Source organism: Nicotiana tabacum, chromosome 16 (genome assembly GCF_000715075.1).
Source record: "Nicotiana tabacum cultivar K326 chromosome 16, ASM71507v2, whole genome shotgun sequence".
In the NCBI taxonomy this organism is placed as follows: domain Eukaryota; kingdom Viridiplantae; phylum Streptophyta; class Magnoliopsida; order Solanales; family Solanaceae; genus Nicotiana; species Nicotiana tabacum.
This window is the reverse complement of record NC_134095.1, coordinates 38,171,496-38,189,810: the sequence shown is the minus strand read 5'-3', so window position 1 is coordinate 38,189,810 and position 18,315 is coordinate 38,171,496. Positions and strand designations below refer to the sequence as shown.

The 18,315-nt window shown below is 44.4% G+C and overlaps 1 long non-coding RNA gene across 1 annotated transcript; it reads right to left on the bottom strand.

The window, feature by feature from the left end:
• Positions 1-1,142: 1,142 nt before the first annotated feature.
• LOC142170541 (uncharacterized) lies at positions 1,143-12,438 on the bottom strand. Its single transcript, XR_012699773.1, has 2 exons — positions 12,159-12,438; positions 1,143-1,454 (listed from the first exon to the last, which is right to left on the bottom strand). It is a non-coding gene; the product is annotated as an uncharacterized LOC142170541 (long non-coding RNA).
• Positions 12,439-18,315: the final 5,877 nt, after the last annotated feature.

Below are 18,315 nucleotides of genomic sequence, written 5' to 3'. Positions count from 1 at the left end.
TCTATCACGTGCCATTACGACGACATCCATATATATATATAAGTAACAATATTAACACTTAAATCGCATAACTAATTTAGAAAAGGTTTATATACATAGGGGTCGACTAGGCCGTAGACATATCATATCCAAAACTTTATACAAGATACTGTCTGCAAAACCTCTAAGAAGGCATAACCATAATATATACCAGTCGGGATGGGGCTCCCTACATCCTCATAAAACAACCGAACACATTTAGAACCCTGACTTGGTAATATTCCAAGAAGAGGTGGAACTCACCAACCAAAAACTGACACTTGGAGGAAGTCTATAGTAGAGGGTCCTTGCCTCGTCCTATATAAGAACCTCGATCGGACACACTTCGAAGCTTAATCTTCATGTCCTTATCAGTTACCTTCCTCCTCTTGGCCCGACTACTATCTTCTTCCTCTATGTATCCCTTAACATACACCGACGAACCTTGATTGACGGATTCCCAAGACCGTGGACTATCCGGAACCTCAGAAGAGCTGGTGTCCTCAAATACCTTGACATAGTTTTGAGCTTGAGGGAATCCCAGTTGTGCCAATCTATGCACTACGCCCCTCATACCTTGATTAACGGGCTATGAAACTAAGGGCCTTGGTGAGGTCGGAACTCCTCTCACCCCATCTACTGTCGGAGTGGCCGAAATAGCTCGAACAAATGACTCAATGGATCTTCAGATGGATCCTCCTCAATAGAACCCATGATCTCCGATGGGTCTGAATCTATAGCATAACTTATCTCTCTTTCTAGCACCATCGTAGCCTTCTGACCCATGCTAGCAACTGTAATCTTTGGAGGCATCGCTAAAAACGTAACACATCGTTAGGAACATGGATGCTTATATCACACGATCTAAGATAAGAAGAGAGGATAACATCTTATATGTCCTGTAGCCTCCTGTCTATAAGTGTGGTGCACAACACGCCCATAAACAAGACTCTACTAGACACACTATAGACAACTCTAGGACAGAACTGCTCTGATACCACTTTTATCACGACCCAAACCGATGGGCCGCGACGGGTGCCTGAGTCCTACCGGTCAGGCACCCCTAAGCATGCGTCTAAGATATGAACCTGAATAGCATATGCTAAATTACAAAAATAACATACTTGAAGGAAACCTGCCCAAAAAGGGCATACATACATATACGTATAACATATGTAGGGCGAGCCGACAAGGCTGCTATAGACAACTATACATCTCAAAACTGGAAGCCACCAAGGCCACATACTATCCAACTAGACATACTGTCTACAGACCTCTAATAGAAACATAACTGTACAAAGACGAGACTGAGCCACATCATATATATACAAACGTATCGTATCAAAATCAAAAGCAGCTCCGAATCAAATAGAGCACGCCAACTCTTGCTGATCAGGGATCCTAAGAAGGGGAGCCATCAACTTGCCTACCTGCATCTGCGGACATGAAACGCAGGCCCCGTGAAATAGGGCGTCAGTACAAAAATGTACTGAGTACGAAGGCATGAAAATTAGTACGTAAAAGATAGAGATAAAATATGGAATATAGAAACACATCTTTAAATCTGAATAACTTTGTTTATTGTGAAAATGGTAACAACAATTAATTTGTAAATGGGATTATAAAAATATGTGATCTATTCTCGAGCTAGTTGTTAGAGCAGTTGATGCTAGTAATAAAGAGTTTAATGACGAAATGCAAGCTAAAACGAGATAGTAATCGAACCGAGGGGCCTGCTGCCCGGGTATAGTTCTGGTCGATGGGGGACCTTGGAGTCAATGTTAGAGTCGAGCTCGAGCTATCGGGGATAGTCGGGGATGGGATAACAGTTGAGGATATAATTAAACAAGGCTCTTCACGGCCAATACTAAGCAATACGATGAAGAACTAGTAAGAAATCAATGAATATTAAGGTGGCTTCGGGCCAGTGAGAACGAACAAGTTAGAAAGAAAAGAGAGATAGAGATATTATTGCACTTGTGGAGAAAATGGAGCAACATCCATTCGTTACAAGGTAGTGTGAGTCCTCTTTATATAGGAGGAGTACTCGGTTACAAGTACGTGGAGATTAAATACAAAGTATGGAGATGGGATGGCTTGACGTGACGCCTCAGCATAGGCTCTAGATAGGCCGGCCCTGTCAGACATAGTTGTGTGCCTTGGGTGCTTCCCCTTCTATCCTGGCTTCGTCTTCATTTTTTCTGAGTCGGGCCTCAACGAGCCCCGAGGTCGGGAACTCGATCGTGGCCTCTCGTCCTCGGGGTCTCGAGGCGTTCTTCCGAAATGACTCGACAGCGAGAAATCAAGTCCTCTAATTTTGTCGCGTACAGATAGTCTCCATGTTTCTCATAACAAAGTGATGGGAAATGATTCTGACACTTGACTCCTTAAGCTTCTTTCGGCGACGCCATACCGATGATGCGACTTTTGGCGTGAGTTTTGTGGTAACCGGGCACCCACAGGCTTGTGTATTTCGACCTCATTCAATGTACTCTCGATTCTCGCTTTCCAAGGTGAAGATACCGCCATCTGTTTGATTTTCCATGGATGCATTAATTGCGCCCATCGGTCAATCTTCCAAAGCGTCGACGACCGCATCATAACCCCCTATAAATGGGAGCGTTTTGGCATTGTTCTTCCTATCCCATTGACTTCGTTGGCTTGTTTACCTATTCCTTCTTATCATCTTCTCCGGCGGGGATCCCTCGGGGTAGAGTGCTGCCTCGAGATTGGAGATAATACGGACAATTCTTTGAGTCTTGGCTTCTCGTCGAAGGATGCTTCCGGGATCAGGTATCACCCTGTCAATCTGCATCGAGGCTGTAAGTTTCTCGGGTCTCACTCCGGGTAGGCGAGTCGTCGCTACTTCTCGCATATATGTGGGGCAGCTTCGGCTTCTTCGCAAAACCTCACTATTTTTAGATAGCTGCTCTTCCGCTTTGGCATAGGGTTCTTCATTTCTTCAGGCGCAAAAAGTGTTGGTGCATGACCTTGTTCTGACCTGTTAGTTTTACCATAGTCATGGCAACCACTTCGTGGCTGGCCCGGCAAGGAGTGGGAAGTGCTGCTCCCAGCGCTCAGGAATCGCGGGAGTTCGCTCTGAAGACGGTGTCTTTGATAAGAGGGGAACATCTAGAGATGGTGAGAAAATACTATGGATGGAGCGAGGGGATAGCGCTGCAGGTACTTCCGCCGGATGAGAGTATTACAGACTCTACTGATGGATTCTTGAGCGTATACCTATATCCTTTCGTGTTTGGTCCCCTTGATAGGTTTGTGCTTGATTTTGCTTGGAGTATTGGGTTACTTTGGCGCAGATACATCCGTCATTTTGGCGGGTGGTGCTGATGATGAGGTTTTTTGCGGAGAAGGTCGGGTTTGAATTCACGTTTAACCATCTCGTCAGGCTATACCGGCCCTTTCATCACCAGGGCCTACTAACCCTGAGGTGTCATTCGTCCACGCCTTTTGTAGTTGACGACGAAGAGGACGGGGATCGAGAGTGGACCAGTTGGTTTATTCGGGTCCGGACGGTCGACATTATCCCCGTGGAGCTTTTGTCATTTCCCAAAGGGTGGAATTATACACGTGAGTGGAGCGTCTGGTGCTTTTTTAGATTTTGCCTATAGCGAAAATCAGTGGAGTAATAATGTTGTCTCCGTTGTTGCAACAACTTCATGGACTCCAGGCGAAGTCCTTGACCTACCCAGTCGGGTCCGGAGGCTGGTGACCCATTCGTCCTGCAACGAGCGTCGGTGGTGAGCTGTATTCTGTGCTAGATGGGGAGCGAAATACCAAGGTATGCGCGCACGCTGCCTTTTCCTTGGCCTTCATATATTCGAGGTAACATTTCCCTCCTTTCCATTGTATCGGCTTAGCCGTTTGCAGGTATTGGGCGGTTCTTCGGGATGACATAGTGCTTTCCCAGATGGGAGAAAAAGGCACCGGCCTCCGAGCCGAGGGATGACGGCGATAAACGGGATTGGCACCCGCAGTGTAATGGAGCTTTTAGTGGTGCTGAACGGGCCCGCGTTTCTGAGGAGAGGGTATCATCCGAGTCTGCTGCTCCCGGAGTATCTGATTCCCGAGCGGCGGTTCCTTCGAGTGAATATGCTTTGCCCGAGGTCGGTTATTCTGGGGACAAAGAGGCAAGATCAATAGGAGTGTATACTGACTTCGAGGAAGTTCGTTGGCTTCACTTCGTGGTGAGTTTAGGCACAGTTTTCCTGTATTCCACGTCCTCCTCCCCTATTAAGCTTTCCTTGTGCAGGCCTGCGATAGGCTTATGTCTGAGTTGCTCTGTCAAGGGGCCAGGCTTCAGAAAATCTGGACGAGGGCGAGTCCCTTAGGCTCCTTAGCAAGGAGAAAGAGGTTAAGTTGCAGCATTGGCGAGATGAGGCATACCGGAGCTCGAATTACGCGAGCTATTTGATTGAGCAGGTAACTTTTTGCAACTCGCGCTTTGCTCTCTTTGGCCCTTAAGGTTAACCTCCTTTTTGTTGTATTAGTTGTAGAAAAAGACGGAGGCTTTGGAGTACCTCAAGGGCAATATCGACCGCGTCAGAGCTGCTTGTGGTGAGCTAAGGGCTCAGGTGCAAGTTCAAGCTTTAGAGGAGACAAACGCCTCGGCCAAGGTCCCTGCCTTCGAAGTCCAACTTCGCTTGGCTCGTGACAATGCCAAAGTTCAAGCGGACATGATCGGGAAAATTGAATCTGATCTCTCGAAGATTAGGGATGAGATAATTGATGCCCGGGCCGAAGAGGCACTAAGCCGAACCAAGGTTGATCAGGAGATGTCAATTCGTACGAAAGACGCTGCGGATGCTCAAGCCAAACTAAAGCGAGCCCTCGACCGGGAGAACAGGGTCGAAGAATACGTTCGTAGCAGATCCCGAAGAGAGGTACTCGAGGAGATTAGTGCGAGGGGCTTCGTTCTCTCGGAGGAATTGGATCGAGAAAGGGCGAACGAGCGTGACACGCGGTCATTTCTTACTGACGTTGCGAAGAGCGAACCCGACAAGTTGCAGCCCTTTGGAGCAGAGTGTAGATTTTGTCGTTTTCCCGCTTTGTATTTGATATATGTAGAGCATGTATGTTGATGGAGAGTGCGCCTTTTTTGCGTATGTAAGATAAGAGGAAATTTGAAGCTTTATTTCTTCTGCATCTCTTTTTGTTATTTCTTTCAACCAGGCGGGCTGGTTTCGGTGCTTGGCGGGATCCCCGTAGGTCCGAAACTGATCAGGCAGGCCCGGAGGCTCTTAAGGGCGATCCTTGACATGAGTAGGCATTGGGGCTTCCGTGCTTTGCCCAGCTGTTTAGGCTTAGTCTCTGAATCAGGCCCTGACTCGAACGTTTTTGCGCTTAAATCATCTATGCCCGTTTGGGCATTTGTCGTTTCGACTATTTTGGGTTCAATTTTCGAGTCGCGTTACGATTCGAGCTTCAATTGACCCTCAAGTTTTATCCTGCCTTCATGGGCGGATGGCAATGGACTTTTGTGCTTCGAGTCGAAGTGACCTTACATGTGGGTGGCCCGGAGGCTCACTTGGCTGGAGATAGTGGCATTTATGCGGTGCCCTTAGACATGTTTTCAGTTTAACTATTTCAGGTCCAGTCTCTGAGTCGCGTTGCGATTCAGGCTTTTGTTGAACCTTAAGTATTTTCAGACCGGCGATAGTGCCTCTTACGCTATTTTGTTTGTTGAGACCTTTCAACATGTGGCCCGGAGGCTTGCATAATTAACTATTTTGGATCCGATCTCCGAATCGGGTTACAATTCGAGCTCATTTTAATCCTCAAATTGTCAATTTTTTAGCTGGCGACAATGGCTCTTATGTTGTTTGGTCATGGAGACCTTTTAATATGTGTCCCAAAGGCTTGCTTAGCTGGCGACTATGGCTCTTACACTGTTTTTGTCTGTGGGCTTTTGTAGGCTTTGTTTTCCGCTCGTTAAGGTCTTTTGAAAGATTTTTGCCTGATCCGTCGTCGGTTCTAGAAGAACCTCGATTTCAAGTCGTTATCGGAAGATGTTTGAGCACCTTGAAAGGTTCATAGCTCGTAGGCTGAGTAGGTCGAAGCCTTGTGATTTGGAGCTGACATGGTCGAAGCTCGTTTTTGCCTATTGAGGGAAGCCTGTTTTAACTGGTTCTTTTCGAAGTATAATCGGAGTAGTGGCCTGCGATTTTTGTTTAGCGACGGTCGGGCGTCCCCGAGTCGCGTTAGTTTGGCTGTATCAGCCGTTTTGACTATAGTCATATGAGTTTGGCCGTAGCCATTTTTCATCCCGAGTGACAGTTTAGGCATCTACACCGAGGGTATGCCTTTTCGGGATTCTTACAAATGCGACGTATAGCCTAAACTTCGGGATTTTCATGCCTGTTGAGGTCTTACAGTTTTTGCAATGTAGAATAGATCTGGTTATGTCGAGTCTGCCCGTTAGGGGTCTTACAATTTCGGGTTTTCCTGCACATGGCAATTGGCGATGAATGATAGTCTCCAAGTCATCGAATTTGTTCAAGCGTGAAGACCGCTTTTCGTGAGCTCAAAGTTGCCTTGTAGGGGCTTTATGATTCGGGAGTTCCGACCCTAGGGTCGTGCGATTGCCAAATTGTTGACGTTAAGTCTCTAAGTATTTTGGGATGCATTTGGTGGAGTGGTCCCCGCCGGGAGTATACTCGAGATTCCCTTGTTTGGAGAATAAGATGCTGAAAAGATGTCCTTTTATTGCTTGGTGTAATCATACATTGTTTCATTGCCGTGAGCTCGACCCGCGCGGGCATGACTCCTCGGACCATTCGATCTGGTACATAATTCCTGATTGGGTCATAGTCTGCCATTTCCCGATCCTCCCGAGGGGACGGTGCCCTTAGAAGAAGATCATCGCTTGTCGTTGGATTGTCGAAGAAGGCCTGCGACCTTATCGGATCCTCCTCTTAGGGGTACGTTGCTCCGCTAATAATCTTGCTGACGAGGCCCTCTTCAGGGAGAAATCCCGATTGAGGGGAAAGAGCGCGGCGAACCCTTTTGAAGGCCTATGGATCTCTGGGTAGAGTTAGAACTTTTGAATATCCTGGCTAGTTGTCTGCATATAGGTTAAAGAAAAAATAACAAGGGAGCAAAACAGTTCTTCCTCACCGCGGGATGTGTAGGCGACGTTTTGAGATTTGGCATGTTCCTACCCTTTCGAGGCGTGAGCCCCGATACAGCCCCCCCATGTGTCTTATCAGGCTTGGCCGAAGATGTGGTTTGCTTACCCTTTGATCCTTCCGAGGGTGGGGGCATTGATGCCGGCGATGCGCCAGATGGTGAAGAATTTCCTCTTATGGCGTATTGCTTTCTGTCGACTTATTTTAGTCCTGCCCTTTGTGAGGGGTTTCATTCTTTTGGTAAAACGGTGCCGATGCTATCCCCGGGTGGTGTGTCGGCGGTCGTCTGAATAAAACGCCCGTGCTTTGGCTTCCTTTGATGGTACAGAGCTCGACGTCCCAGTCCAAGCTTAGACGGGCCGTATTAACAGAATGGTCTTTGTGACGATTGTCGTTCGGGATTCGGGATACGGGAGCGATTTGGTCCGTTAGTCCGGACCACTCCACTGACTTTGGTCCGACACCGTTGTTGCACGTGACCGAACCACCTGAATTCATGAACACATGTTTTATTAAAAATAGATCCAATGAGGGAGAGGGTTACCAATGCGTTAGTGTGATGCCGAGGCGGAGTCTCGCTGCCCTTTTCCCTGGATATAAGGGTGTTCTCCGGAATATTTCCCTGGACCCATTTTTCCTTGAGGGCGAACATTTTCACTTCCCATTTTATGAGTCCTCGGAGGGTGTCGTTGCTCCTTCACTATCGTGGTAATACATCGTGGCTCGTTTGCTTTATCCTTCCCGGTTGCCTTTCTCCCTTGGGGCTGGACTCGAGCCTGACCGCTCGATGGTACTCGCGGTAAATTTTACTGAGCAGCACGGCTGTTGCCCTTCTAAGATGGTGGTTATTTTTTATCCCGTGGCCGCGCGCGCCCTGTGGTTCTCGTGCTGGGTTATGGTTCTTTTGAAGGGTATTGGTCGAATAGGTCTAACTCATTCGGCGTCCCTGGTTTCGATTATAGTGATCACGATATTTGGCATGGCAGTGTCGAAATCGTACTCCGCTGGGCAGGGTTCCTCTGCCGGTTGTGCCTCAAAAGATCCGGTTCCACTGAAGGTTCCTCGAGGATATTGCCCTCGAACTGTTTCCGTACCATTGCGAGGTAGGTTGCATCTTGTGGCGTTCCTCCCATTCGCGGCACATGGGTGGTACCTCCAACTATTGGGCATTTGTTTCTTCGTTGGGAGCTTGTTTGGGTATGCCGGGCCAGTAGAGGCTCCCGGACGGTTGTAATAGAAGTCTCGTAGGCTTGCTAGATCCTTTTTGGGAAGTGCATCGTCGTTGCCTCGTTAAATAACCCTGTCAGTAGAAAACCCGTTTCGGGATTAAAAAATCCGATCAAAGGAAAAGAGTGCAACGGACGTTCTGAGCCTCGGAATCTTCAAGCCGGGGTATCGTTCTGATTATCTTGGTTATTGTCCTGTATAAGGGTAACCATGAAGTAGAAGATGGGAAGGGGGATGGGCACTTATACCTCAGTGGCGATGGTGCTTCTCGAGTTCTGGCACTTATTTGGCAGTTGCAAATTGGTCCTTTATTTGAACGCGTTCGGGGCGATCGTCAGAAGATCGTGTGGACGACGTGTTGAGGCTCGTCTGTTTTGTTTCCCTTTGCCATTTCTCCTTCTCGCAATTGATTTTTATCCCAACTGCTGAGAAGTTCCCGAAGGTGCCCGTTGTCGAGCATTCAGGCCACTTCCTCTCGGAGTTGCCTGCAATCTTCGGTTCGGTGCCCGCTTGAGTTGTGAAACTTGCAAATCAAATTGTAGTTTCTATTGGAAGGATCCGAATGTAACGGTCTGGGCCATCTGGCATCTCCGATCTTGCTAATGGTGAACATAATGTCTGGCACATCGACCCTGAAGTTGTATTCCGATAAGTGGGGCGCATTCGTTGGCGCTATACTTTGATCGAACCTAGTTCTGTTGACGAACCCTCGAGGGTCCTGTCCTCGATCTATCCTCTGATCTTTGCGAGGTAGGTTGTGCCTTGGGGCGTTTCTTCTGTCTTCGAGGTATAGCTGGTATCTCTGTTTGTTTGATTTTGATTCTTTTACCAGAAGTCTGTTTGGGTACACTGAGCCCGAAGGGGCTTCCAGCTGGTCTTCCTCGACCCTAATCTTTGACTGGTACCGATTGTGGACGTCCGACCAGGTCACAGCCGGATATTCGATCAGCATCTTCTTCAGCTATTTTGAGGCGACCGAACTTCATTCGTTCAGGCCTTGGGTGAAGGCCTGCACTTCCCAGTCATCGGAGACTAGCGGCAGCTCCATCCGTTTCATCTGGAAGCGAGACACGAATTCTCGCAGCATTTCGTTCTCCCTTTTCTTAATCTTGAACATGTCGGACTGCCTTGTTACTACCTTGATGGCACCAGCGTGCACTCTTACGAAGGAGTCCGCTAATATGGCGAATGAATCTATGGAGTTGGGAGCCAAGTTGTGATACCACATCATGTCCCCCTTCGAAAGCGTTTCTCTGAATTTCTTTAGCAATACGCACTCGATCTTGTCATTCTTTATATCGTTACCATTTACTGCGCAGGAATAGGCAGTAACGTGTTCGTTGGGGTCGGTAGTACCGTTGTACTTAGGGAGTTTCGGCATTCTGAATTTTTTAGGAATAGGCTTTGGGGCCGCTTCCTTGGGGAATGGCATCTGTATGAACTTCTTTGAATCCAAACATTTTAGGACTGGGGGTGCTCCCGGGATCTGATCCACCCTAGAGTTGTAGGTCTCGACCTTTTTATCGTTGGTTGCAATCATTTTCTCACCTGATTCGATCCTTTTGGTGAGGTCCTCGAGCATCTTCACTATGGCGGGGTCAGCCACTGACCCTTTGTTGCTTGATCTTTCGGGTACTTGCTCAGCGCGGGGAGCTGTCTCTGGTGCCGCTGTGTTGGGGGTTTTTGGATGGCTTTGCAACTGAGCAATGGCCAGTTGTTGTGCCTGCAACGTTTCAAAAATAACATGAATACTAACTTCCTGTTCTTCCCGGGCCAGGGTTTTTTGAGTTTCCTGTTGGTCGTTGTGCCGTAAGCTCCTGTTGTTGTGAGAAGTTTTGTCGATTTGCTATGCGTCCTGTGAATCTGTGTCCACTAGAATCAGTCCGGGCGCATTAACGGGATTTTGTAGTGGTGCTCCGGTGGCCGGGACAGCCACGCCATTTTTCCCGTGATTTTTGAGGTTGTCGTTCTCGACTCCGTTTACAGAGCCAGACATTTTTGACTTGAAATCAAAGGATCTTGGACAAGAAAAAGTGTGAAAGATAATGTGCGTTTGTGCAATGAAACCAGCAAGAAAATAATCACTATTATTTTTAGCCCCACGGTGGGCACCAAGCTGTTTACCATGAAAATGGTAACAACAATTAAATTTGTAAATGGGATTCTAAAAATACGTGATCTATTCCCGAGCTAGTTGTTAGAGTAGTTGATGCTAGTAATAAGGAGTTTAATGACGAAATGCAAGCTAAAACGAGATAGTAATCGAACCGAGGGGCCTGCTGCCTGGGTATAGGTCTAGTCGATGGGGGACATCGGGGTCGACGTCAGGGTCAAGCTCGTGCTATCGGGGATAGTCGGGGATAGTCGGAGATGAGATAACAGTTGAGGATATAATTAAACAAGGCTCTTTACGTCCAATACTAAGCAATACGATGAAGAACCAGTAAGAAAGCAATGAATATTAAGGTGACTTCGGGCCGTGAGAACGAACAAGTTAGAAAGAAAAGAGAGAGAGAGAGATATTATTGCACTTGTGGAGAAAATGGAGCAACATCCGTCCGTTACAAGGTAGTACGAGTCCCCTTTGTATAGGAGGGGAAATCGGTTACAAGTACGTGGAGATTAATTACAAAGTATGGAGATGGTATGGCTTGACGTGACGCCTCAGCATAGGCTCTGGATAGGTCGGCCCTGTCAGACTTAGCCGTGTGCCTTGGGAGCTTCCCCTTCTGTCCTGGCTTCGATCTCCGTTTTCTCTGAGTCGGGCCTCGACGATCCCCGAGGTCAAGAACTCGGTCTTGGCCTCCAGTCCTCGGGGTCTCGAGGCGTTCTTCAGAAATGACTCGACAGCGAGAAATCAAGTCCTCTGATTTTGCCGCGTACAAACTTTATAATTCTGAAATGTTTATAATATCATGCAGGTGCGTATAAATGTCGTTCCATGCATAGGTATGCATGTTCATAATATCATCAAGCCACTGAGAGCATCCCATCATATCGTCTCGGCCACTGTGGATAACATCATCAACATATACTAGCTGATCAGGTGGTAGTGCGTATATAACGTCGTAACTTTTTCCCCTATCTCATATACATATATTTACATATATACGCGTATATAATGCTCCTAACATCATCGAGCCTCTGAGGGAATCCCATCATATCATCTCAGCCACTGTGGGCAAATCATCAATGTATACCAGCTGATCAGGTCATGGGTCAATATGCATATATAAATGCATGAAATTATGAAATATACCAATTACTTATTTTAAAGGTCATTTTTGTCTTCAGGTACTTTATATCATCGTATAGCTAATGTACGTGTATTCTTATTATACATTTTAACTCAACATATAAAATGAGGATCTATGTATGACCATGACAGACTAACAATATATTACAATGAATAAGCAAACATTTTCCAAAGAAGGTCACACAAGTTCTTATACGAATACCGGAAGCGCTAATACAGTGATCAAGGAGCTTATTTCCATTGTTGATATCATAATGAGTGATTAAAGAGGACTTTATCCAATAAAGTTTACATACACATACAACAGAAATGCTTTTCGAATAAATTTTATCAAATACATATTTTTTTGAGACTCATGAACAGAAGATAATAATATTTTCTATGGGGAATCAATAATATAGACACCCATACTATTTCTATGAATAGAGTAATTTATGAAAACTGTGTGTTTGCTCGTTTCTTCAGTATAACTTGAATCATGCTAGAAGAAAGAAGGGAGAGCCTTAACATACCTATTCCTTGAATTATTACACAAAATAAAGCTTCTGCTTCTTTGAATTTGAACGAAATTCCTTGCTTGGATTTTATGAAACTCGGATAAAATTGCTTCTTTGAAATTCAATCGAACTTTGGCTTAAGGATTTGGACGAAAATGGCTTCTGTTTCACGTTCTTGGTTTCAAACCACAACAGATTATTGTTTTGAAGTGAAATTTTTGCTTCTGCTTGAACATTCTTTTGAGCTAAGGTTAATATATTAATCATGATCTAAGTTCTGATCCTAAATGGGATAAGATTCCTACGTATAGTTACATTTTATCATAAGTGGCCACATGGACTTAAATGACTTATGAGTCATATTTTAGTCATTGTGGCTTTATGCCACGTGGAAGGGTGGGTGAAGATTATTAATCTTTACCCACTTATTAGTTAACTGGGTAATGTCCCGTTATCCGATAATTAACTAATTAATTACCATAAATTACTTAAAATTCTATTTACTTTTAAAATACTTCATATATAATTTTTATATATATTATACTACCGTGGTTATATGGTACCTTGCATGGTACTGGTTCATAATTATCGCTCGACCCGCCCGACCCATATCTTATCCCAAATTGGCCACTTTCAACGAAACTCCCTTTCTTTAATTCGTGTACCCTTTATCCTTCATGACACTTCTTTATCGCTTGTTATAAATAGCATAAGTATGTTTAGTCAAGATGATCTCGTCCTCGAGTCTACGTCAATTAACTGAAGATGAAACTTTTAACGTACGAAAATGCGAGATGTAACAGCTTTGCTCTGGAGATCCTGTTCGAGTTACCCTGGGTAACATCTGGCTGCCATAGAAATAAAGTTTTCGAAAGAATATGCAAGCACTTTGATAAATATAGTTATTTAAAAGCATAATGGTATGCAATATCAAGTAAAATAAATGAATCAATGACTGTGACACTTTAGAGACATTGCGACTTCCTTGCATTAGAATTTTGAGGGTCCCCAGTTTAATAAGCGATTCTTTGACCGTTCTGCATATGACGAAGTTGGTTGGACTTGCTCCAAATTTTTGAGGGTCCTCCTCAAAATTATGCCCCATTTTCTGACGATCGTTAAAATGAAGATTTTATTGAGATGTGACCAAACCCACAGGGTTGCCTATGTATCCCCTCTTAAATGGGAATCAGGTCAAGCGTAGTTCAGTTACATCAAATGAAGAAATGCAAATAATCCTAAACATAGTATCTTTTGACTGCATCTGAATTGATAGTCTTTGGACAAATTTCTCCGTCCATTTCTGCAAGTATGAGTGCTCCTCTTGTTAGTACCCTATGAACCATGTAGGGCCCTTGTCAATTAGGTAAAAAAATTTCTTTGGCTTCATCTTGATGTGGGAAGATCCGCTTCAGCACCAGCTGCCCCGATGCGAACTGTCTGGGTTTCACCCTTTTGTTGAAAGCTCTGGACATTCTGTTTTGGTAAAGTTGATCGTGGCATACCGCATTCATTCTTTTCCCGTCAATAAGAGCTAATCGTTCATAACAACTTTGCGTCCAGTATGCATCATTGAGTTATGCTTCTTGTATAATTATCAGAGAAGGAATTTCGACTTCGACGGGAATGACAACTTCAGTACCGTAAACCAACATGTAGGGAGTTGCTCCGGTTGAAGTACAGACTGTGGTACGATATCCCACTAAGGCAAATGGTAATTTCTTGTGCCATTGCTTGTAGTTGTCTACCATTTTCCTTAGAATTTTCTTGATGTTCTTTTTGGCAACTTCCACGGCTCCATTCATTTGAGGTCTGTATGTTGTGGAATTCTTATGATTGATTTTGAAGGTTTCACACATAGCTTTCATTAAGTCGCTAATGAGGTTGGTGGCATTGTCGGTGATGATGGATTCTGGTACCCCGAATCGGCAAACAATACGATCCCTAACAAAATCTGCGACAACATTCTTGGTGACAGCCTTGTAAGATGCAGCATTAACCCATTTTGTGAAGTAGTTTATGGACACAAAAATGAACCTGTGCCCGTTCGAAGCGGCGGGCTCGATCGAACCGATGGCATCCACTGCCCAAGCAGCAAAAGCCCAAGGTGTACTTGTTGTATTGAGTTCATTTGGTGGTACCCGTATCATGTCTGCATGTATCTGGCACTGATGACACTTTTGGACATAGTTGATGCAGTCTGTTTCCATAGCCATCCAAAAATATCCTGCTCTCAATATTTTCTTGACTAAAACGAAACCGTTCATGTGTGATCTGCAAGTTCCGGCATATATCTCTTCGAGCAGTTTGGAAGCTTCTTTGGCATCAACGCACCGTAATAATCCTAGGTCTAGAGTCCTTCTATACAAAATTCCTCCACTATGGAGGAAATGGTTGGATAATCTTCGGAGTGTGTGTTTTTGAGTATGATTTGCATGTTCCGAGTATTCTCCTTTTGCCAAGTATTAATTGATATCATGGAACCACGGATTCACGTCCGTTTCTTCTTCAACATGAGCGAAATAAGCTGGCTGATTATGGATTCTTACTAGAATGGGGTCGATGAAATGTTTGTCCGAATGCTGTATCATGGAGGACAAAGTGGACCGTGCGTCTGCGAACTAATTCTGTATTCTCGGAACATGTTTGAACTCTATCTTTGTAAACCTCTTCATGAACTCTTTCACATGATATAGATATGGCAATATTTTTGTATTCTTAGTAGCCCACTCTCCTAGAACCTGATGTACCAGAAGGTCTGAATCACCAATTACCAGCAATTTCCGGATATTCATGTCAATGGACAAATGGAGCCTCAAGATGCAAGCCTCGTATTCTGCCATATTGTTGGTGCACAGAAACCTGAGCTTCGCAGATAGCGGATAATGTTGACCTGTCTCTAACACCAAAACAACTCCACTACCCACTCCTTTAAAATTTGTAGCCCCAGCAAAGAACATTCTCCAACCGTCGTAGGTTTCGATCATATCTTCTCCTACAAATGATACTTCTTCATTGGGAAAATACATTTTCAATGGTTCGTATTCTCCTCCTACTGGATTTTCCACAAGATGATCTGCTAATGCCTGTCCTTTGACCAGCTTCTGAGTCACATAGACAATATCAAATTCACTCAACAATATCTGCCATTTTGCTAGTTTCCTTGTAGGCATTGGTTTCTAGAAAATGTATTTTAGAGGATCCATCCTTGATATGAGATATGTAGTGTAGGCACAGAAGTAATGCCTCAATTTCTGAGCTATCCACGTCAGGGCGCAGCAGGTGCGTTCCAGCAAAGAATACCATGCTTCATAAGGCGTGAACTTCTTACTCAGATAATATATGGCATGTTCCTTTCTTCCTGTCTCGTCATGTTGTCCCAAGACACAATGGAAAGCTCTAGTACAGGCAGATAGAGTAGCAGAGTTCTACCAGGTTCCGGTGGGACCAAGACTGGTGGTGTGGATAGGTTCTCCTTGATTTTGTCAAAAACTTTTTGACATTCTTCAGTCCAACTTGTTGTAGCATCTTTCTTCAGCATTTGAAAATTGGCTCACAGATCACGGTCGATTGTGCCATAAAGCGGCTAATATAATTGAGACGCCCCAAGAAGCTCATCACATCTTTCTTGTTCTTTGGCGGTGGAAAATCCTGGATAGCTTTGACCTTTGATGGGTATAGTTCAATCCCTCGGGTACTGATGATGAAACCTAGCAATTTTCCAGCAAGGACTCCAAAGGCACACTTTGCAGGATTCAATTTCAGATTGTACCTTCGAAGACGATTAAATAATTTCTTTAAGTCTGCTATATGATCTGTGCTTCTTCTAGATTTGATGATGACGTCATCCACATACACCTCTATTTCTTTGTGAATCTTGTCATGGAAAATAGTTGTCATAGCTCTCATATAAGTGGCTCCAGTATTCTTCAGGCCAAACGACATTATTTTATAACAATACATCCCCCACGAAGTGATAAAGGCTATTTTCTCGTCATATTCTTCATCTATCCAGATTTTATGGTATCCTGCGAAGCAATCTACAAAGGATTGGAGTTCATACTTGGCACAATTGCTGATCAATATTTGTACATTGGGTAACAGGAAATCATCTTTAGGACTTGCTTTATTTAAATCCCGATAGTCGACACATACTCTGACCTTCCCATCCTTATTCGGAACTAGCACGATGTTAGACAACCAAGTAGAGTATTCGACCACTCTAAGAACCTTAGCTTTGATCTGCTTGGTGACTTCCTCTTTTCAGACTCATATCCGGCATGAACTTTCTGAGTTTCTGCTTTAAAGGCGGACACATCGGATTTGTAGGTAGTTTATGAGCCCCTATAGATGTTCTCAAACCGGTCATATCATCATAAGACCATGCGAAGATATCTTCGTATTCTTTCAAGAAATGGGCTTACTCTTCTTTCTTTAATGGTAACAAATGAATGCTTATGCGAGTTTCTTTGACTGTTTCAGAATCTCCCAAATTGACTGTCTCGGTTTCGTCTAAATTGGACTTAGGCTTATTCTCAAAAAATTTCACCTCTATGACAATTTCCTGAGGGATTATATCTGCTTCTTCTATTTCCTCTAAATCACTATCCTTATGTTGCATTGTCTCATTACATGTCACAGTCGTCGGTTCATCGGGATAAGTAATAATAATACTGTAGAGAGAAAATGTAAAGGATAATAATAAATACTAAAATAGCAATGCATTAGATAAATCTTGAAAATATTAAAACAAGTACGGCTCGATGACTCGAGCAATTATTTCGAAACAAAATATGTCTAAAATAAAATACTGAAAATGTCTTAAATGCTGAAAATTGCTTTTAAAAATAGAACATGCTAATTGCCAGGCTACCCAGGAACTCGACGGGCCCGAGATGGTGCAGTAGTCCAGTTTTTTAGAACAGCTACCTTTCTCATGGTCTGAATTGTAAGTTCTTCCTCCTTCTCCTCCTTAACTATTGCATTGTAGTCCATGTCTTCATCGTCCAGAAATAGATTCCTCAAGCCAGCTAAAGCCTCATCTTCTTTAGATCCCCATATCACGTCAGTTTATTGAAATGTCTAGTGCAGATGCGGTATTAGCTGTTTAAGAGGGTAATAACAACCACGCCATAGTGCTGACTAATTATGATACTCGTGCCAGGTGTATTCATAACCAATCCCAAAGGTTGTGACGTGGCGCTTTAGCTATATCAGTTTGGTGATCCCTTAGAGATTCTTTCCGAGACCCTAGCCGGGTTCATTTCATGTCCATAACAATTGCTTTCGATCTTATTGATCCTCCATTATTCTTCCTCAATTGCATTGACACGCTCGATGCAATGGTACATCTCTCCACCCAATTTCCTTCTATTCTCAACAACCGGAATAGTTTGATTGGTGTAAATGGGGTTACTTCCGTCCCCGTGGATGATTACTTCCTGATGATTCCATTCAAACTTCACGGCCTGGTGTAGCGTGGAGGCTATGGCCCCAGCAGCATGTATCCATGTCGACCCAACAGTAGATTGTAGGTGGCGGATATGTCCAATACTTGAAATTCAACATCAAACCAAGTCGGGCCCATTTGCAAACATAGGTTGATTTCCCCGATCGTAGCCCTTTGGGACCTATCGAATGCTTTCACGTTCATAGTTCCTGCTCGTATCTCATGCAAGCCTTTACCCAACCTCTTCAAAGTAGTCAACGGACAAATGTTGAGACTCGAACCCCCATCTATTAGGACCCAGGCAATAAATTTGTCCTCAAACTTTACCGTGATATGCAATGCTCTATTGTGACTCAGTCCTTTGAGCGGCAGTTCGTCTTCGTGAAAAGTGATCTTGTGGCTTTCCAATACTTGCCCTACCATATTAGCCATTTCTCCACTAGTGATATTATTGGGTACATAGGCTTCGTTCAACACTTTCATCAGCGCATTCATATGTGCCTCGAAGTTCTGCAGTAGTGATAGAATGGATATCTGAGCAGGGGTTTTGTTCAGATGATCAACCACAGAATACTCTCTTGCTTGCACCTTTCTCCAAAGATCGTCTGGTCCAGTTTCAATGATAGGTTGCTTGGGAGCGGATTCTTTACTTGTTCCTTTCAAATGCTTGGGTGTGTAAATCCCTACCGGTCCTGGTCATGCCTTGTGCGACACCTGTTTCTT